This window comes from Nilaparvata lugens, chromosome 4 (genome assembly GCF_014356525.2).
Source record: "Nilaparvata lugens isolate BPH chromosome 4, ASM1435652v1, whole genome shotgun sequence".
NCBI lineage: Eukaryota > Metazoa > Arthropoda > Insecta > Hemiptera > Delphacidae > Nilaparvata > Nilaparvata lugens.
Window position 1 is genome coordinate 79365765 of NC_052507.1, and position 20378 is coordinate 79386142.

At 33.6% G+C, this 20378-nt stretch overlaps 1 long non-coding RNA gene across 1 annotated transcript; it reads right to left on the reverse strand.

Moving 5' to 3' along the window:
* Positions 1-17296: 17296 nt before the first annotated feature.
* LOC120350974 lies at positions 17297-19024 on the reverse strand. The gene is made up of 2 exons (XR_005571138.1): positions 18927-19024; positions 17297-17537 (listed from the first exon to the last, which is right to left on the reverse strand). It is a non-coding gene; the product is annotated as an uncharacterized LOC120350974 (long non-coding RNA).
* Positions 19025-20378: the final 1354 nt, after the last annotated feature.

The window sequence follows — 20378 nt, forward strand, 5'->3', positions numbered from 1 at the left end:
TAGATTAGATGAAGTAATTGAGTTATGCAAACTTGGAAGACATGCATTCTGAAGAATGTGAATGAGATATTGAAAAGAAAATTTTGCATCTGGTGGAATATAAAGCTTTTTCACGAGTTTAAAGATGTTTTACACTCGACATTTGCACGAAAGGATATTGGAATAAATGAGAGTACAGTGTTCTATTACTTCCAAAAGCTGTTGTAAGGCTCTTAACCAAAATTAACCTTGATCAACTGTTGAGTAATGACCAATACATCTCATTGTCATCCGATTTGTTCATTGGTTCTCATAGCATTACTTAGGTCACGGAATAAATATACCATAGTGCTTAAATATACCACGCAATAAATATACCATAGAAGTAGTGTTTCTCTACTCTGTGCTTGGGTAGATGACGTCTCATAACATTGGTTAAATTTGACAAACGTACTAGCTACCGGGATTTAGAATGTTGAAGGGGGTTTTTGGAGAGTAAATTAAGATTAACTCAATCTATGGTTCTATTCTAGGCCAGTAGAGCCAACATTTTATTATTATTATTATTATTATTATAATTAATAGTTCCCTAATTTTTATGTGTGTATTTTAGTCAAGTGCAGTAGTATATATTTATTTTTTGTGAAGCTTTTTTGTATTTTGTTTTTGGCAAATAAAATTCATTTATTCTTCAATAATATTCTTAATGTGAGACTACTCCTCACACTGTCAAGATTGATTCATCACCTGTTATCAAATAGGTTAAAGATAGAATGGTGAGAATAGGATAAGAAAAGGTAAAGAATACTGTATTTCTATTTTCTTTGCGATTAATCTGGAATTTGAATTTCATATTCTACTTCTTCCCAGTTAAACTTCCCAGAGATACTTTCACCAGTGAATCTGAAGATGCGTAAGCCTACAGACTGATGCGCCACTAACACACCCTTATCGCTTCTCATCAGCTGATACTACGCCTATTATATCTGCCCCGCACACACTCATCAATTTTTGTTCGTACGTAATTCTGTCGTCCTCATGAATTCTATTAGATTAAACAGAACTTGTCAAACATCATCTGTTACGGCAAAATATCGTACAAACAAAAGTCGATGTGTGTGTAGCTAGCCTGAAGGTGCGTACAGATTTACGCGCTCGAACATGAGCAATTCACTTTTAATCAGCTGATACCAAGCTTTTCATATCTGTATCTTACCGTTTCTGTAAAAATACAGATATAATCAGCTGATCAAAAGTGAATTGCTCATGTTCGCGGCGCGTATATCTGTACGCACCTTCAGGCTAGCTACACACACATCGATTTTTGTTCGTATGTAATTATGCCGTCCTCATGAATTCTATTAGATTGAACAGGAACAAAAATATTCTGTTTAATCTAACAGAACTTATAAGGACGACAAAATCATGTATGAACAAAAATTGATGAGTGTTCCTTACAAATCCTCACAATAATGCCTTACTGTTCCTGTAGAAATACAGATATAATAAGAAGACAAGTTTCTTGTATTAATATAAGTTTCTTAATGTTTCTTACATAATTATAAGTTTGTTATGTTTTTGCTGAAAGTTTTTTTTCGGTCTTGATAGGCTATCAACGTGCGTACAAAATCATACAGGTCGAGCAAAAATCCCGATGTAGCTAATTTACGGGACTGCGTCTCTAATAAGTTCTGAAGGATTAAAAAAATATGGTATTTGGACCAAATATCGTTCAGAATATACTTCGAGAACAGAGTCTTGTCGGGTTTTAAGCTCTATTGTAGGAATTTATATGATCTATGGCTGCCACTGCTGTACAATTGATGCATTCGCTCCTAAGTCGAGGTAGGTAACAGATAAAAGCTGATATATGAGCAGGTAAGGACAAAGAATAAATATCTCGATCTGACCCCACTCGCTACATCCACTTAGACCTGTTCCAATATCCAGCTCAATTCAATTATTCCAATGATCGTATTCGATCGGTTCTTGATGATATAGAACGTATCAGACACAATAATTGACAGGCTTAAGAAATAATCGAACTCAGAAAGCGAATTAACAAAACTGAAATATATTATAATAAAATATGTAATCATACAGTGCAGATTCAGAATTTGATTTACAGGTTGATAATAATTTAGCATTAACAGAATAGTTAAAAAATTTCTTGTGCTTGCATGATACCATGCGTGATTCAACAGAGTTTTACAATTGATAAAATTTAACAGTTTGAAAAATAGTGAAAAATGAATTATAAAATATTTTTTAAAAAATGCTCGGGGTCGTGGTTCAGGCAGCGGAGGATAGTTAATCAACTACAAATTCTTATAAATTAAATATGAATAAATTTTAAGCTCTTAATAACTAAAAGCGCTTATCGGCGTGGCCAATAATTTAACGAAGAAAAATTTATGTTCTTTCTGCACTGAAATATTTTCGAAGCGTAGATTGGGGCCCCTTATGACTTATAACTCACGTGAAATTCCTTGGCGGTCGTTTTTCTTCTTTAGATCAAAATCGTTTGATCGGCGGCAATCCAGGCTTCAATTTCAGCACGTGGGGAATTTTAGTTTAAATATCTCCTTCACCGAATTAATTAAGGGATAATTACTTTAAGCTTCTAATTTATCGATTGATGAAAACAGAAATTTATAAATAACAAATAGATTGGCCTAAAATATCGGCTCACAAATAGAACATTAAAAATCGAACAAGAAGTTTTACAAATAGGTCTTTGGTAACTATAAAAAGAGATCTACACGGTAAGGATTTCAAAAGGGAAGTGCTGCTCTTTTCTCTAAGCTTTTAGGCTAGACCTTGCTTCTCAGAATCTCGATGTAATCATTTGCATAAAAATTTGCCATTGGTAGAAAGCTTTTGACGTAGACGTGACGTCAATGGCAGGCAGTAGAATACAATTCCTTTAATTACAAAAATAATTTAATTTATGTAATTCTTAAAACTACTTAATCTTATAGACATGGTTCCTCTCATACAATGTACACGTGCTAGTGTAACTGATAAGGCAGGGTTGGTGTCTGATAATAGATTAACATGTGTTGCTTTCAAACGATCACTGTCTTGGTGCTATTTCTATGCACTGTGATTGGTTTAGACCTACCAAAGAGATTTAATTACCATGTGGTTCAGTTGAATTAAATTATTAATAAATTAATATTCTTGTACAATTTTCATTAGGTTTGAGATTATTATAATTAATTTCTGCCATTTTATCAATAATAGAATTTCATGCTATGACCTATTTAGTTACAATCGAAATACAATAATTAATGAGGTCTCTTTGGATCCTTCATTAAAACAACTCCACAACTTCCATTCACGGGTGGCTTATGAGCAGACCCATAACTATAACAACTATACAAGATTTCACATATTACTTCTTAAGATTTGAATAGTATTTGTAACAAATATAGACTTTCATCATTTTTTCATGGTTATTACAAGTTTCGACTCTTTGGTTTGGCTTTTACATAAATTGGGTGAGAGTGTGATTTTACTTCGGTGACTTGACAATCGTCTACCGTTTGACTCGAGCAATTCCTTATTTGCGCTTAGTACGTTGCGTACAAACAGGATTACACTTGAAATGGCTTTCTTGATTTTTATCAATGTTGGTTACAAATATTAAGTCCTTAAGATTACATTTATCAATTTGAATTACAATTCATGATCTTTTGATGCAACAGTAATAAATTTCACATTTAAAGGTAAGAATTTCATTTTCTTTGGATTTTTTTAGAGATACATTCATATATGACATAGAACATGCGCATTTCGTGCAAATTAACATAAATATATATTTTTGGTTGCGTTTTTGCTTATGATTTCACATCAAATAATATGTTACATTAATAATTGAATAACGATATTGCTTGAATTCTATACATTGACTCTAGGATTTCGTACACATTGGTTGGTGGGACGAAGAAAATTATCGAACAGGCGTTGGTTCTGAATAGATTTTTCTATTGATTCTATATTTCGAGGTTATATTGACATATTTTTTCAAATAAACTTTGTTTATTTTCTTTCCTCCTATTCACTACTAATTTCATGTTATTTCTAATTTATAATTATTTTCTGTGGATAATATAATTCTTGTTTCTGTTTTTCAGTTGTGCAGATGATACCAGGCGATTGTTTCTGTGATGACTGTAGCACGAGACTGATGGCTTGATCAGGTTGGTAAATTTTTAGAGTTGTTTTGTAGTTTTATTTTCTTCTGTTGATAAAGTTGATTTCGATTTCTTCATTTGAAGTGAATTAATAATATTTCCTTATTGGCTGAGATGCGGCGAAGTTTAGGTTATGTTGATTATTAGGCTGTAGTAGAAAGATGCTAGTCTGCAAAGATATGATTCAATGGGTAGGCTGTGATTATGAAGAAGTTTGATGATTGATGTATTCCACAAATGTAGTTTCCAGTTAATTAAAACATTATTTCTTTCTCAAGCCCCCATCTAAATTTGATTCCGGTGTTATTCAAGGTCCAATTCCGATTTGCAACTATCCGTTTTACTAAACTTTGCTTAAAACGGATGTGCCGATGGTGTAGATCATTTCCTACAAATTCATTTCCTCTTGGTCGGCCGGTGACATGTAGTTTGCTATTCTTAAACCTTACATGCCGGTGGTGTCTGTGTGTTTTTCCGAATAATCTTTTTCTTTTTTGCATGCCGGTGTACAGTCTGTTTGATTTTAACCGGACATGACTGCGGTGGTTGTAGGTTCTTCTGGATATCGTCTTCCTTTTTCCTTGCATGTCGGTGGGAATCGTGATGTAAGATTTTAGCCTAACATGACGGCGGTGTAGATGAATTCTATTAGATGATTTTCTTCTTTGACGTCTTGTTTGTTGTTTTGATTCATGGGTTTTCAGTTTTGGTGGTGATTTTGATTTGTTGTGAATTTTTGTTTTATTTCTATTGTCTGGCGAACTATCTTCATGAGTATTGGTTTTATCTGTTGCAGATGCTGTCTTCGGAGGAGGGACAGTGATGTGGGCAATCGGCGGTCCGGGCTGCTCTTCTACGCGGCGGGCAACGTCCTTGGACTCCTGGTGTCCAGCGCGCGGTGGTACGGGCAGTCCCTCTACCTGATGGATGTCGTCCTCGGCCTGGCGGGTGATGTCGGCTGGTCCCTCTCGGCGTTCTGCGGGGTGCGGCGCGACTTCAATCCTGACATTCTCGGTGGGTTGGTTTTCTATACATGTGTTATGTTCGCTTGCTTGTTTGACTTTGACGCTGATTTTTCCCATATGCATATCTTCAGATATCCTATCCAATCGGTTATTTGTTTCTAAAATTGATTTATCCAGACACTCAGCTAATTTTTTGATGGTGTTATCGGTATCATGGAATGCTTTGTCCATCCGCTGACTCAATTTCTCCAAACCCTGTTCGTTTACCTTCTTTACTTCTTGAACTTCCTTTTTTAATTCTTCCTTTGTTTGCTTGTTGTCCTTCTTTATTTCTTGGATTTCCTTCTTTAACTCTTCCTTTGTTGCTGAAGAACTTTGTTTTATTGCTTCATTTGTTTGTTTGTTTCCTTTCTCTATCTTACTGGTTATTGCTTCCAGGAAGGCGTCCATATCCAGTGCGGGAGCGGGCATACATCTAACGGTCACCTGCTGGTTTTTTATCCGAGCAACGGTGCGAGAAATGGGGGTTCCTGTTTCTGGGGCGTCGTCGTCCGTATGCTCTCCCGATGTTTCGTCCTCTGGCTCTTGGGCTGCCGATGGATCCTCCACTAGGATGCAGCTCTCCTCCACCTGCGTCGAAGATAAATCATCCAGTACGTTTGGATGGAAATCGGCAGATGCGGTGGCAGATGCGGATGGCGGCGAACAATCGGGTGAGATGTCCTCGGTGTCCGACAGACTTGGATTGACCTGGTCGTTTCCTGCCATGGTTTGTGAGAGAATAACGCGACGAAAGTGTGCAGTGAATAAAAAACGTGAAAGTGTTGATGTGATATACAAAATAATTAATAAGAAATCCAATAGAAATTGTTATAGCTTCGTAGTGAGTGAAATACGGAAAAAGTGGTTTAGCGATGTGTTCAGTGATAAAATGAGTCAAGTTAGCAATATCGTTAACATAAAAATGACACGAACACACAGGATACACAGTGAACACTTATACGGTAATACAGGTACGCCTCTTATAATTTATTATTACTATTATTATAAATATTTTATTCTTATAATTTCTTGCCGCAATTCAATATATAGGCTAGTGTTCTTTGCAAAATTTTATACAAAAGCAGTGATGCTCTGCTTGAATTCCACAATATATCTGTGATTTAATTTTACTTCCCTCTTTATGCTTTAAAAAATTTTTAAAAATGTAAATAACTTCAATCCTCTTTTCTGTAAATATTTATAAATTGTTTCAATATAGACCTAATATTCCTCAAATAATATGACCTTTCTTATGGTGTTTCTTAAACCTATGACTTATAGTATGACCAATTTTCGAATAACACAATAATAAAATTCTGAGTTCGATTTTTTCTCTAAAAATTCATCAATCGATAAATTTCTTTTCTGTTCAAAGATTGGGTATGGCACGTTTTGCTGTTTTATATAACAGTGAACAGTTGATATTAAAATTGAAGAAATTCACAACCATGAATTTTTCAAAAAGAAAAATTTTCCCGTTGTCAGCGCTATAGTATACTGAGCAACTAAATAATCCTCGCAGTCGATTATCCGCCTCTTCAATGCCTATCACTGTTGGGCGCCAAATCATGTGAAGCTCTTCCTGGGGGAGTCACTCTCACCTCCAAGGATAGGACAACACACGTAGGGTGATGTAATGCTGTATTTAAATGCCTCACGTTGGGCCGGCAAATCATGTGGTGCGTTTTTTAACGGCTTCACACATGTAGGGTGAATCTTGTACTGAGTCAATGGTGTAGCGGCTATAAATTTTGTAATTGCGTGTGTGGACGCTGAGTGTACACCAGATTGATTGATTCACTACAAGACTCGATATAATCGTCGGAATCGCGGGAGGCCTAAACGCTCGCTCACCCTTGATTCTTCTAATGACAGATTATATAATGATGAAATTTTTATAAGCAGTGTAGCGATCGCTAAACACTGAAGACGGATACCTTAAAATTATTACCTGTGAAGAATGAGCATACAAAATCATACAGGTCGAGCAAAAATCCCGATGTAGCTAATTTACGGGACTGCGTCTCTAATAAGTTCTGAAGGATTAAAAAATATGGTATTTGGACCAAATATCGTTCAGAATATACTTCGAGAACAGAGTCTTGTCGGGTTTTAAGCTCTATTGTAGGAATTTATATGATCTATGGCTGCCACTGCTGTACAATTGATGCATTCGCTCCTAAGTCGAGGTAGGTAACAGATAAAAGCTGATATATGAGCAGGTAAGGACAAAGAATAAATATCTCGATCTGACCCCACTCGCTACATCCACTTAGACCTGTTCCAATATCCAGCTCAATTCAATTATTCCAATGATCGTATTCGATCGGTTCTTGATGATATAGAACGTATCAGACACAATAATTGACAGGCTTAAGAAATAATCGAACTCAGAAAGCGAATTAACAAAACTGAAATATATTATAATAAAATATGTAATCATACAGTGCAGATTCAGAATTTGATTCACAGGTTGATAATAATTTAGCATTAACAGAATAGTTAAAAAATTTCTTGTGCTTGCATGATACCATGCGTGATTCAACAGAGTTTTACAATTGATAAAATTTAACAGTTTGAAAAATAGTGAAAAATGAATTATAAAATATTTTTTAAAAATGCTCGGGGTCGTGGTTCAGGCAGCGGAGGATAGTTAATCAACTACAAATTCTTATAAATTAAATATGAATAAATTTTAAGCTCTTAATAACTAAAAGCGCTTATCGGCGTGGCCAATAATTTAACGAAGAAAAATTTATGTTTTTCTGCACTGAAATATTTTCGAAGCGTAGATTGGGGCCCCTTATGACTTATAACTCACGTGAAATTCCTTGGCGGTCGTTTTTCTTCTTTAGATCAAAAAATCGTTTGATCGGCGGCAATCCAGGCTTCAATTTCAGCACGTGGGGAATTTTAGTTTAAATATCTCCTTCACCGAATTAATTAAGGGATAATTTACTTTAAGCTTCTAATTTATCGATTGATGAAAACAGAAATTTATAAATAACAAATAGATTGGCCTAAAATATCGGCTCACAAATAGAACATTTAAAAATCGAACAAGAAGTTTTACAAATAGGTCTTTGGTAACTATAAAAAGAGATCTACACGGTAAGGATTTCAAAAGGGAAGTGCTGCTCTTTTCTCTAAGCTTTTAGGCTAGACCTTGCTTCTCAGAATCTCGATGTAATCATTTGCATAAAAATTTGCCATTGGTAGAAAGCTTTTGACGTAGACGTGACGTCAATGGCAGGCAGTAGAATACAATTCCTTTAATTACAAAAATAATTTAATTTATGTAATTCTTAAAACTACTTAATCTTATAGACATGGTTCCTCTCATACAATGTACACGTGCTAGTGTAACTGATAAGGCAGGGTTGGTGTCTGATAATAGATTAACATGTGTTGCTTTCAAACGATCACTGTCTTGGTGCTATTTCTATGCACTGTGATTGGTTTAGACCTACCAAAGAGATTAATTACCATGTGGTTCAGTTGAATTAAATTATTAATAAATTAATATTCTTGTACAATTTTCATTAGGTTTGAGATTATTATAATTAATTTCTGCCATTTTATCAATAATAGAATTTCATGCTATGACCTATTTAGTTACAATAAGACCCGACGCATAATACAATTTCTTAAATAATAAATAATTTCAACAATAAGACATATATTTTATTTTTTATTTTGAAATTCTTGATCCTTTATTGATAGTTTTATAATTTTTAGGAATGATATTTTACCTTGCATGAGAACCGGTATGATATTTGACAATGCTTTGAATCAGTCAGCTGCGTTCGAACTGTTTTAAAAACATCTGATCGATAGTAAACAAGTGTAACCTCAAAATCGGTGAGCGATTCATAAATAATTTGTGCTTTATTCGCAAAATAATTATAATTTTATTGAATAATTTTCCTAGAAAAATATTCAGTACAGAACGGTACTCTTATCAAAATATACAGTTATTGATAAGTAAGCTTTATCGCTCGGTCGCTAACTATTCCTTTAGCAAATTCTTTCATTTTAAAAGGTAATCACAATTTTTCTCTCTTCTCATGAGATCTATTTGAAAAATTCATCACAATAATTATAAGTTTGTTATGTTTTTGCTGAAAGTTTTTTTTGGCTCTTGATAAGCTATCAACGTGCGTACGGACTTATACTATACTATATAAATATACTATTGTTGTTGAAGAACCAATAAAGAATTTTTGATTTGATTTGAAGCGATTTAGTGGCGCATAAGTCTGTACGCGAGTTGATAGCTTATCAAGAGCCAAATTCTAGAGTATTGTTTCCAAGAATCATTTTCATCAAAACAAATTCACTGTAATTACGGAAGATTAGAACTCGCTCTCCGTATCTTGTAGGCAAACAACGGTCGCAGCAGTTGAAGTGACTCTCATTGTTCTTCAGGGCGAATTGCAATTATTGCTATTAGAAGCATTTGCAAGTGTGGCCCTTCAACGGCAGCAGTGAGCCCTCCCAGGGCTTCGCAGGGTTCCAGGGCAAGGGCTGAAAACCAGGCATTATCAGCAGAGAGGCGGCCCTTCCATTGTCGCTGCAGGGCACAAGTGGCTCACGCGCTATTATTATGATAATTGCGGCGTTATAGATCCTTTTGGCATGGCCATGACCCTCCCCTGCCCTGCCCGTTCCACTGTAATAACCATCGTCTGGTTCTCTCTTGAATAAGGGATATCACGTCCTCGCATTTGGAATTTAATCGAGATGGGACCGAGCTTCCAGTTCCAAGCTGCAGCTAGAGCCAACTGTGCTCATAGTTGGGTGCACGTTATGATGGCAGTGTTTGATTAGCAATGGTATTGCTATCTTTGTCTATCATTCAACAAAGCGGATAGCGCTATCTCTTCCTCGCTTTGCTTCGTTCTCAGATCGTCTACATTTTAACAATGTAGAATTAATAATTAATCAACAGCATATTTCATCTTAATTATGGAGATTCATTATGAAAGTATTGAAAAAAATGATTATTTGCTTAATGAAATATGATTGATCATTTTAAACAAGAATGTACAGTTAATATTCCGATGTTTTATCGCTAAATCAGCTACAGTCATTTTTTGTCCAAAATTATACAAACCAGAAGTTTTTAACCCTAGAGACACACTGGGGTGTTTCACACCCAACGGATTTTTTTTCTGTTCTGCAGTTGACAATATCAAACAGATGGGAATTTATGACCAGTCTAAATTAGGTTTGTAGTATTGTCAACTACTCTCCACCACTCCCAGTCAGTAATAGCATTCTACAAGGTCACCAGCTCATCTTGTTCTGCGTTTGAGGTGACTAACACCCCAGAGTGTCTTTTACGTAGGACTTTTATCAAACACTTTTATTACAAAGATTTACTTGTATTGTCACTACGAATGTGGTATGGGATGATGGATCAGATTGGAATAAATGCTCTGATTCTCTACAACTTGAGATTCGAAACAATGAAATGAAGAGACGTGTGTTTTTGATGAAGTTGTCATTGGCAATTATCAAGCCATTCGTTCAAACCGGATTAGGAGCTCCTACACTTAGGCGGAACATACGTATATCTAAAATTAGTATAAATAATATTGATAAGCAGTCCTTTACTTTTGATTTCTGTATGCACTTGGAACAAAAATGATTAAGAAATGATGAAGTATGGTCTAAGTACTTGTTTTTTTTCATATTTTTCAAAGAAGAATGCAAAATTAAATTTGGGTATTCAACACCCCAGTGTGTCTACTGTGTTAGCATAAAGTAAGTGTGTCTCTGTAGGGTTAATTTCGTATTATTGTATATTATTCCATCATCAATAAACCTGTATCAGCTACCGTCTATAGGAGGCATTGACAAGACAGAGGTTCGGCAACGTTGTTCTTCTATATTTCTCCACTGCCATTATAACGTGGACCTCAGTATAGGTCCATGTTATGATGGCAGTGGAGGAAGATGAGAGAGCAGCGTTGCCCATTCTCTGCCTTGCCACTGCCTTCTATAGAAGATAGTTGATACCAGTCGTGCTTTTAGTGAGGTCCACGTTTTTATTTCAGTGGAGTAAGATAGAAGACAGCGTTGCCGATTCTCTTCTTTCTATAGATCAGCTATATTCTTTAGAAAGCAGCCGCAGCTCCGAAAATCGTGCCTAATTTCTATGTCTTCTATGAAATAGTTATATCCTATAGAAGGCAGTGGTAAGGCAGAGAATCGTACCTGATTGATATATTTGGTGTAACACACTATAGTGAGGTCCACGTTATAACGACAGTAGAGAAAGATAGGAGAAAGCGTTTCTCTGTCTTGACACTGCTTCCCATAGAAGATAGCTGATACCGGTATAACTGATGTAATATCAACTGTCCATTCTTGTTAAAAATAATCAAATTTATATTCTACTAGCCGTCAGGCTCGCTCCGCTCGCCGTATCCGTCTAGGCAGCGGGCTCGCTTCACTCGCCTACATTTTTCATTTAAGCATTCTTTATATTCCATCAGAAAGTCAAAGTACTGAGAAAATGCAGAAAAGCTGGGAAAAACGCAGATTTTGGGCGTATTTTTGATGAAATATTAAAGTCACCTCATCACAAAATTTTTAGACCTTAGCTAAACCTCTGTACCAAATTTGGAAATTTTCTGTCTATTACTTGATGAAATAACTGAGAAAACGCTAATTTTGGGTGTATCTTTGGCGTTATTTCAAATTCCTTCTAACACAACATTATTACACCCTAGCTTAGCTTCTGTACTAAATTTGAACAATTTCTGTTCATTTGTTCTTGATTAATCTGAGAAGAAGCAAAAAAAAAAAACGCTGGAAAAACGCTGATTTTGGGCGTATCTTTGGCGTTATTTCAAATTTCTTCTAACACAACATTATTACACCCTAGCTGAGCTGCTGTACTAAATTTGAACAATTCTGTTCATTTGTTCTCGATAAAGCTGAGAAAGCTCTGGAAAAATGCAGATTTTGGGCGTATCTTTTGAATTTTTTTCAAATCCGTTCCTAGTGCGCCTCTAGAGGGCCAACTGAACATACCTACCAAATTTGAACGTCTTTGGTCCGGTAGATTTTTAGTTCTGCGAGTGAGTGAGACAGTCAGTCAGTCAGTGAGTGAGTGCCATTTCACTTTTATTATATAGATTCGTCAAGGAAATATATTCTATAATGATTTGATAATAAATTTTCATAATTGAGATCAAATATTTGCTTAATTGATTGAATCACATTGTTAAATCACGATCTGGCAACCCCACGGAGCTAGAGAAGGATAGCGCTATCTGCTTTTTCGAATGATAGACAAGGATAGCAACACCAATCAAATACTGCCATTATAACGTGGACCTAACTATGCAGCTATAGTTGGCTCCCGCCCATAATGGCAACGTTGCTTGCCGTCTACTAACCATGGAAATGATTGTGGTCAATATCTACGAACTTGGAACATTAAATTATTCAACTTGGAGCATGAAACTATTCGATTTATTCCAAGACAATGGACGGATTTAGTTCGACAACAAATCTAGCAACTCCTTATTGTTCCCCGGTTTATGTTGGTTAGGATCCTCTCAGAGTAGGCCTACTATGCATTAAAATGAAGTATCAGGAAGTTCCACTAGTTCCACTATAGACTTTAGTGCCCACTCTCAACTTCATTGGAGGTTTGTATCCTTGGTCAATTATTGACCGATCGATGACGGAGCAAAATATATCAAACTCAAAGTTGATCAGATTTCCACTAGACAGGCTAATTTCTAATTGAATGAAAAAGACTAAGAAATTGTCATAAAACCACAGATTTATTTATACTTAGAAAGACCGGTTTCGGTTATTACACTATTCTCAATCTCTGATAAACAGTCAGTTTTAGTCTTCTCCATTCAATATGAATAATTACCACAATATCAACTTCTCAACTACACAAAAAGTAATTTCAAATTCCAGCTAATCATGATGTTAGAATTTTTTGGTTATTGGTATTTGAGTGAATATCACGATCACTCCTAAAGTGAGGCCCACGCTATAATGGCAGTAGATAAAGATAGGAGAACAACGTTGCCGTTGTTGACAGAGGTCTTGTCAATGCCTTCTATAGACGGTAGTTGATACAGGTTCATTGACGTTAATATGTTCTGTTCATTCTCGTTTAAAATGATCAATTATATTTTTCAATAATTTCATAATACATTTTCATAATTGAGATGAAATATTTTGTTAATCAATTATTAATTCTACATTGTTAAAAGACGATCTGGCAACAGAGCAAAGCGAGAAAGAGATAGCGCTATCCGCTTTGTTGAATGATAGACAAGGATAGCAATACCATTGCTAATAAAACACTGCCATTATAACGTGGACCTCACTATAGGTCCAAATCGGTAGATTTACTAGCAAGCTTACTCACAAGCTCTATTAGGTTTATTGTTTTGTAACAGTTTATAAGTTTAACTAGGAAGGCTAATTCAGATAATCATTAGGCTATGTCAGAATTTTTCAGTTATGGTTTTTCAAGAGAATATCAGTTTATTTCCAGGTCCAAATCATTCGTTAAGACTAACTCACTTGCATCCTCACACTGACTAGAACTGACAACGGATTATTGTTCTGTAACAGTCAATCAATCAATCAATCAATCAAACTCTTTATTTAATACCTAATTTTTTTTAATCTGTTATTATCCACGTTATAGGAGAACTTTAACAGTTGATAATAGTGATACTATTGAAAATTGGAGTACACAAATTTTGTTGAAAACTGGAGAGAAAAATATTCAATATATTATGACACAGTTTCTCGTTGGATGTGATTTTCATTCATAATGGGAACAAATGCATTCGTGATAGTTGACAACATTCATTAATTCATTCAATTAATATATATTTAAAAATTATGTTTCCCAAACAGGTTTTTACCTTTGGGCTTTATTGTTTTGAAGGATATTTATATATTTCTGTTTTGTAAAATTGTATTGACAATAGAGAAGTTTCAAATCATCAAAATCATCATCAATTTTCAAATCATCATTCCTGGACCGAAAATCAAGTGACAAAGCAATGTGTGATTGCATAACCTCAACATCATTTTATCAAAATTTTTGGAGAGAAATAGTACAGGCTCAGCCTAGTTTCTCCTCCAATGTCATAATTGTATGGTTATAGTGTTTTATATAATAGAGGAATGAATGAATCTACAGAGACACAAATCAAAATATTCACAATATGATTGGGAGAGGATAACAATCCTAAGCTGCCTAATTTTCATAGACACATCTTTGTGTTTTCAATAAGGTTACTCGCTTAATATTGTGTCTAGAAGGAGCGAGAATTATTGAAACGGTTTTTCGTTTATGTAAATACACTGTGAATGTAAATATACTTTATTTTGATAATATCAATCTATGAGTATGTAAATAATGTAGAGACACAGTATCTTGATAATACCTACCAATCTATTTCAATCAATCAATAGTTTATTTTTCCTTCATACAATGCATACATAAATATATAATTACATAAATACAATTGACAATTAACAAAATAAGTTAAAAGTAAAATAGTATTATTATTAAATACGGAAAGTCCCTGAAAAGGTTAAAAACCTGAGCGCAGGGGCCGAGTGTTACTAAAAACAAAATTATTTCTAAGATAAATAAAATTGGTGGATTCCTAATCACATCAAAATTTGAAAAAAAAAAATTACAAAGAAGGAAAGTAAGAAAATACGAGATAACAAAATAAAATAAATTCATGTATCGATTTTCCCACACAGCACACTGATGTTTATAAAACGTTTAATAAACGTTACCTCTTAAACATTTGAAACGTTTAGACAACGTTGTATGTTGTTGGCCATAACGTTTTCTAAACGTTTATTCAACCTTTAGTTTGGTACTGACCTTTACGTTTAATAAACATTTATTTAAACGTTGTATTCAACATTTCGATAAACGTTATATCAACGTTTTGATAAACATTATAGTCAACTTTCAATAAACGTTATATCAACGTTTTGATAAACATTATATCAACGTTTTGATAAACATTATATCAACGTTTTGATAAACATTATATCAACGTTTTGATAAACATTATATCAACGTTTTTATAAACATTATAATCAACCATTAGTTAAGCATTCGATTCTTTCCCAGGTAGCACAGAAACGTTGAAATAACGTTAGAAACACGTAATACCTTAACGTTGAAAAGACACTGGAATTCAACGTTGAAAACACGAAAAAATGTCCGCTGTTTCCAGATTATTTTCAACGTTGAATAATAGTTGAAAAAACATCTTAGTAAGCATTATTTTTAACTATCAACAGACGTTGAAAGCACGTGACAACCATTATTTTCAACTATAAATAGACGTTAACCGGTACCTTATCAATTACATGGTAATATTTCTAAAATAATTTGGAAAGAGATGAAAATACGAAATCATATTTCCATTTATTTACATATGATTTTATGTAACAGAAATATTACCGTGAAATGCGGTACATTGGTAAGGTGACATTAAAAACACGCAATAAAAACCATATTACTTTTGATCCACAAAAATTATTATGATGAAAGTTGTTTAAAAAACTGAGATGGTTACAACTAAATTACCATGGTAATTTAATATACTCTGCCATTGTGTAGCTAAAAGCTCAAAAACATTTTATGTCAGTAAAGCCGCGTTTACACCAAAGTTATTAAAAAAATGTTAATAGCTTAATCCATATAGATTCTATTAGATTGAACGATACTTGACAAACACATATGTTCATCATGTGTATATAAGTTATAATCAATCTAATAGAATCTTTAAGGATTAAGTTATTAACATTTTGTTAATAGCTTTGCTGTAAACGCAGCTTTAGAAACAGAACTTAAAACTATTATATATTATATTGAATGATGAAATACAAAATCAATATTTTGTCATTACCATGTTACAGCAAAACACTTTTATAAACTGCTTATTACACTACATCTAACCACTTTTTAATTTTAAGAACTGAATATACAAAAGTTATGTATACATTCAAACAAAAATGTTGACTGTAATACCTATAAAAATTGCAATAGATACAGTATTGACATTTCAAAAAATCTGGAGTGGCGCACTCACACAACTATCCTTGCCGTTATGGAAAATGATCACCAGACGGTAGTGTTCACGCGCATCTCAAGTCTACTGTTCAAAGATCTGAGCCAGCTGGGCGACAGGACAATGACGCTGGAGACACAAGATGTCTGCTATCTCTTCATAGTGAATGATGAATATAGAATCAACAGTTGCCAACAGTTTGCAATTGAATAATCAAATTTTCTCGAATTTCGAGCTTATTTTCAATGTTATGTGAAAATGTTACTCAATCTTTTCCACTTGAAAATTTTTGTTTAAATAATTGTATCTGAAGCCTGATAATTGAGAATCTGAAATCAAACTTTGCATAGATGAGACGGAACTCCTGAAATTTTCACAGATACGGGACTTGTGGCAGTTGATAGAGCTTAACAATGTCTATTTTAGGTATAAATTTAATTAAAATTGTTGGAGACGTTTACGATAAAATCGCAAAAACCCTGTTTTTGACAACATTTTCGCCATTTTATTCGCCATCTTGAATTACATTTGATAGAAATAGTTCGTGTCGGATCATTATTTTGTAAAGACCTTAAGTCCCAAATTTCAAGTCATTCCGTTAATTGGGAGATGAGATATAGTGAACACAGACACTCATACACATAGACCAATACCCAAACCCACTTTTTTGGACTCAGGGAACCTTGAAACGTATAGAAATTCATAAATTGGGGTACCTTAACTTTTTTGGAAAGCAATACTTCCCTTACCTATGGTAATAGGGCAAGGAAAGTAAAAATTGGTTTAGTTTTAGTAGAAGCACTAGCTGTATAGAACATGAACTAAATGTAACAGAGAGGCTTATGTAGTATACAATAAAGATACTATTATCACAATGTGGCCATTTGTTTGAGAAGGCTAAATTATGGTGGATTTGAAAAAGTTAGCCAACAATCAAAATGCTGAGAGAACAAATGGCCACAGTGTTATTATACAGTCTCTCTGTAGTGTGAAATGAAGAAAGCGAATATTAAATGCATGAAAAGTCTGTATATTGCAAAATCATTACAAAAAAGATGATGGATGTTTGAGATTCTCTAAAAATTTTCTTATTGGCACTTGGCCTAGTTACATGTGATTGGGTGCTGGATCATTTCTCCGTTTTTCTTGACCTCCATCACGGTCTTTGGAGAATCAAAACCAATTTCGGATTATTAACTGGATTTCTTCATTTGGGGCACTGGAAGTAGACTTGATGTTCCACACTGCACCTGAAAACAAAAATTCATAACCCACTGTGAAAAACAATAATTTTAAAATTGAAAACTGCCATGTAGTATATTTTAAGCTAAAGTTCAAACCTTTTTTTTAGTTTAAACAATATTTTTGTTTTCACAGTATCAGTTTGAACTGTCTCGAGTTTAAACTCTAGGAAAGTTTAAACTACCAAAGCAAGAGGTTTAAACCAAATAATTCTGATAACTTGACATCCATAAAGATTTGATACAGAAACATCTGATAGCAAATTATTTTTTTAAGATTTTTCAATTACTTAAGCTGGGATTACACCAAAGTTATTAACAAAATGTTAATAACTCAATCCTTATAGATTCTATTCGATTGAATGGAACTTGACAAACGTACATGTTCATCATGTGTATGATAAGTTATGTTCAATCTAATAGAATCTGTAAGGATTAAGTGTTTAACATTTTGTTAATAACTTTGGTGTAAACGCAGCTAAGAATAAATTCATTTTTAAATGATCAAAAATGGAATTTAATGATTTGATTGTATGGTATGAGATGTTGTGGTATTTTTCCATAATTGAAAGAATAAGACTTTGATATTGTCAAAATAAAATAAATAAAGTTGTATTGACAATATCAAAGTCTTATTCTTTTAAAAATTATTCTTATTATTTTTTAGCAATAGCTACCTAACCTAGTCTATAAATCAAGAATTCACAGATCTTTGAATTACTAAACTCAGTGATGTAAGTAGCTCAAGATGGGTTTTAGTTATTCTTTTTTAATGAGCAATAAAAGTGTGTACTGCGTTATAATTTCAGAATTTTCTGTCTGAATTTAATGTCAGAAATTGAATAAGAATACAGTAACATATGTGCCCACTTTAAAAACAAACAATTTGAAGCAACCAACTAGGCAGGTTTTTGGTAACTTAGCCCAAGTTAGGCTGGTTTAGTAAAGTTTAGCTTGAAAGTTTGTAGTTGATGACTACTAATCAAAGCATAGTCTATTTTTGAGATTGAAATATAGGCTTATTAAATTTATTTATTTATTCATAGATGGCTTTCATTGGCAGAGAGATCATTTTGGATGTTCTGCCTCGCCGTATTACCCAATGTCATTTTTTCCTATCAACACTCAAGTTTATAGGTTATATATTAAGTTCTTCATGTTTTCAATATATTAAATAAGATGATATGAAAGATGGTACCTAATATAATATGGTTTATTTTTTGAACTTTACAAATAAATAATAAAGACTATACCACGAGGAAACGTTTTCAGCATAGGTTAATCCTAACACATTCACAGAAAACTTTAAAGGTAACAATCTGAAGTTTAGGCTATATGAGTAAAAATCAAGTATATCTTATACATAATATAATAAATAATTTTAAATGTGTAACTTACCTTTCAATCATTCAACGGATAGAGTTCACAAAAATTACAAGATGAACACAACACAACACAGCTATAAAATGGAGGTTATTTTCTTGGAGTTGAGTTGTTTCATTGCGCATGCTTGAATACAATTTTGCGCGATATTTGAATATTGCAGAATAAGTTAATTCATAGATTCCGTGTTTTTAGAATAATTTACATAATATTAAGCATAATTTAAGTGAAGCCACATGAGTGGTTTGTGATTGACACTTTAAATTGTTGGAATCAATATAATAAAAGTAGTTATCATATTTCGAATTGAAAACCTGAAAATGATTTCAAAGTCTTAGTGTGTTATTTTATAAATGGCATGATTTCGAGCATAAACAAAAATCCAATTGGAAAAAATGATATAACTTATTCAATTTTGGATAGAATCATTTGAGATTTTAGGAGAACGTTGATAATATAAACAGAAACGTACATGATTTTTTTCAGAATTTTCCATCATCAATTAGCATAATTTCAAAATTTTAAACGTCAGTAGCCCGTCAACGGCACGTTTGACGGGATTTTTGCATACAGAAAAAATGCTGGAAATTCACTTCTACAGCCGAATTAGTCATGAAAGACTGTTTTTTGAACATTTTTGGGAAACTTGAAAATCAGTCAAATTTATTTCAAAGTCCCTATATCTGGATTAAAATTAGCGCAAAAGGTCTATTATATCATCAACAGTGCGTTGTAGACGATTTTCACAAGAGACAAAAAGTGTTTGAAATTCAATTCTGCATCCGAGTTATTGATCAGAAATACAATTTTTTTGACTTTTTTGGGAAACTTAAACATCTGGCAAATTTATTCCAAGTCCCTCTGGATTATCGCTAACAGTCAATTATATCGTTAACAGTGCGTTGTAGACGATTTTCGCAAAAGACCAAAAGTGTTTGAATTGCAATTCTGCACCCGAATTGATCAACAAAAAGCCTGAAGTGAGACATTTTTGGAAAACTCAAAAAAAAATTCAGTCATCTTAATTGGTGCAAAACATTATTTTTATCTCGATAGTGTGTTGGAGATGATTTTTGAAGAAGATAGAAAGGGGTTAAAATTCAATTCCACTTAAGAATTGTTGGTCAGAAAGCCTAAATTGAGACATTTTTAGGGATTAAGTTACACCGGTGAGGGGGGGAGGAGACACCTTCTGAAAAAAATGTTCGATTTTCACTTTTAACATTTTCACTTAGTTTGTTGACTGGGTAGGTACTGTAAAAATTCCATACTGTACCAACCTTTCTAACGTTTATTTTAGTAAACATTTCTAACGTTTATCAAACGTTGTTTTCATAACGTTTATCAGCATTATACATTCTAGACGTTTATTAAACGTTTATAGAGTAAACGTTTATTTTGGTAAACTTTTCTAACGTTTATTAAACGTTGTTTTCATAACGTTTATCGGATTTATACATTTTAAAC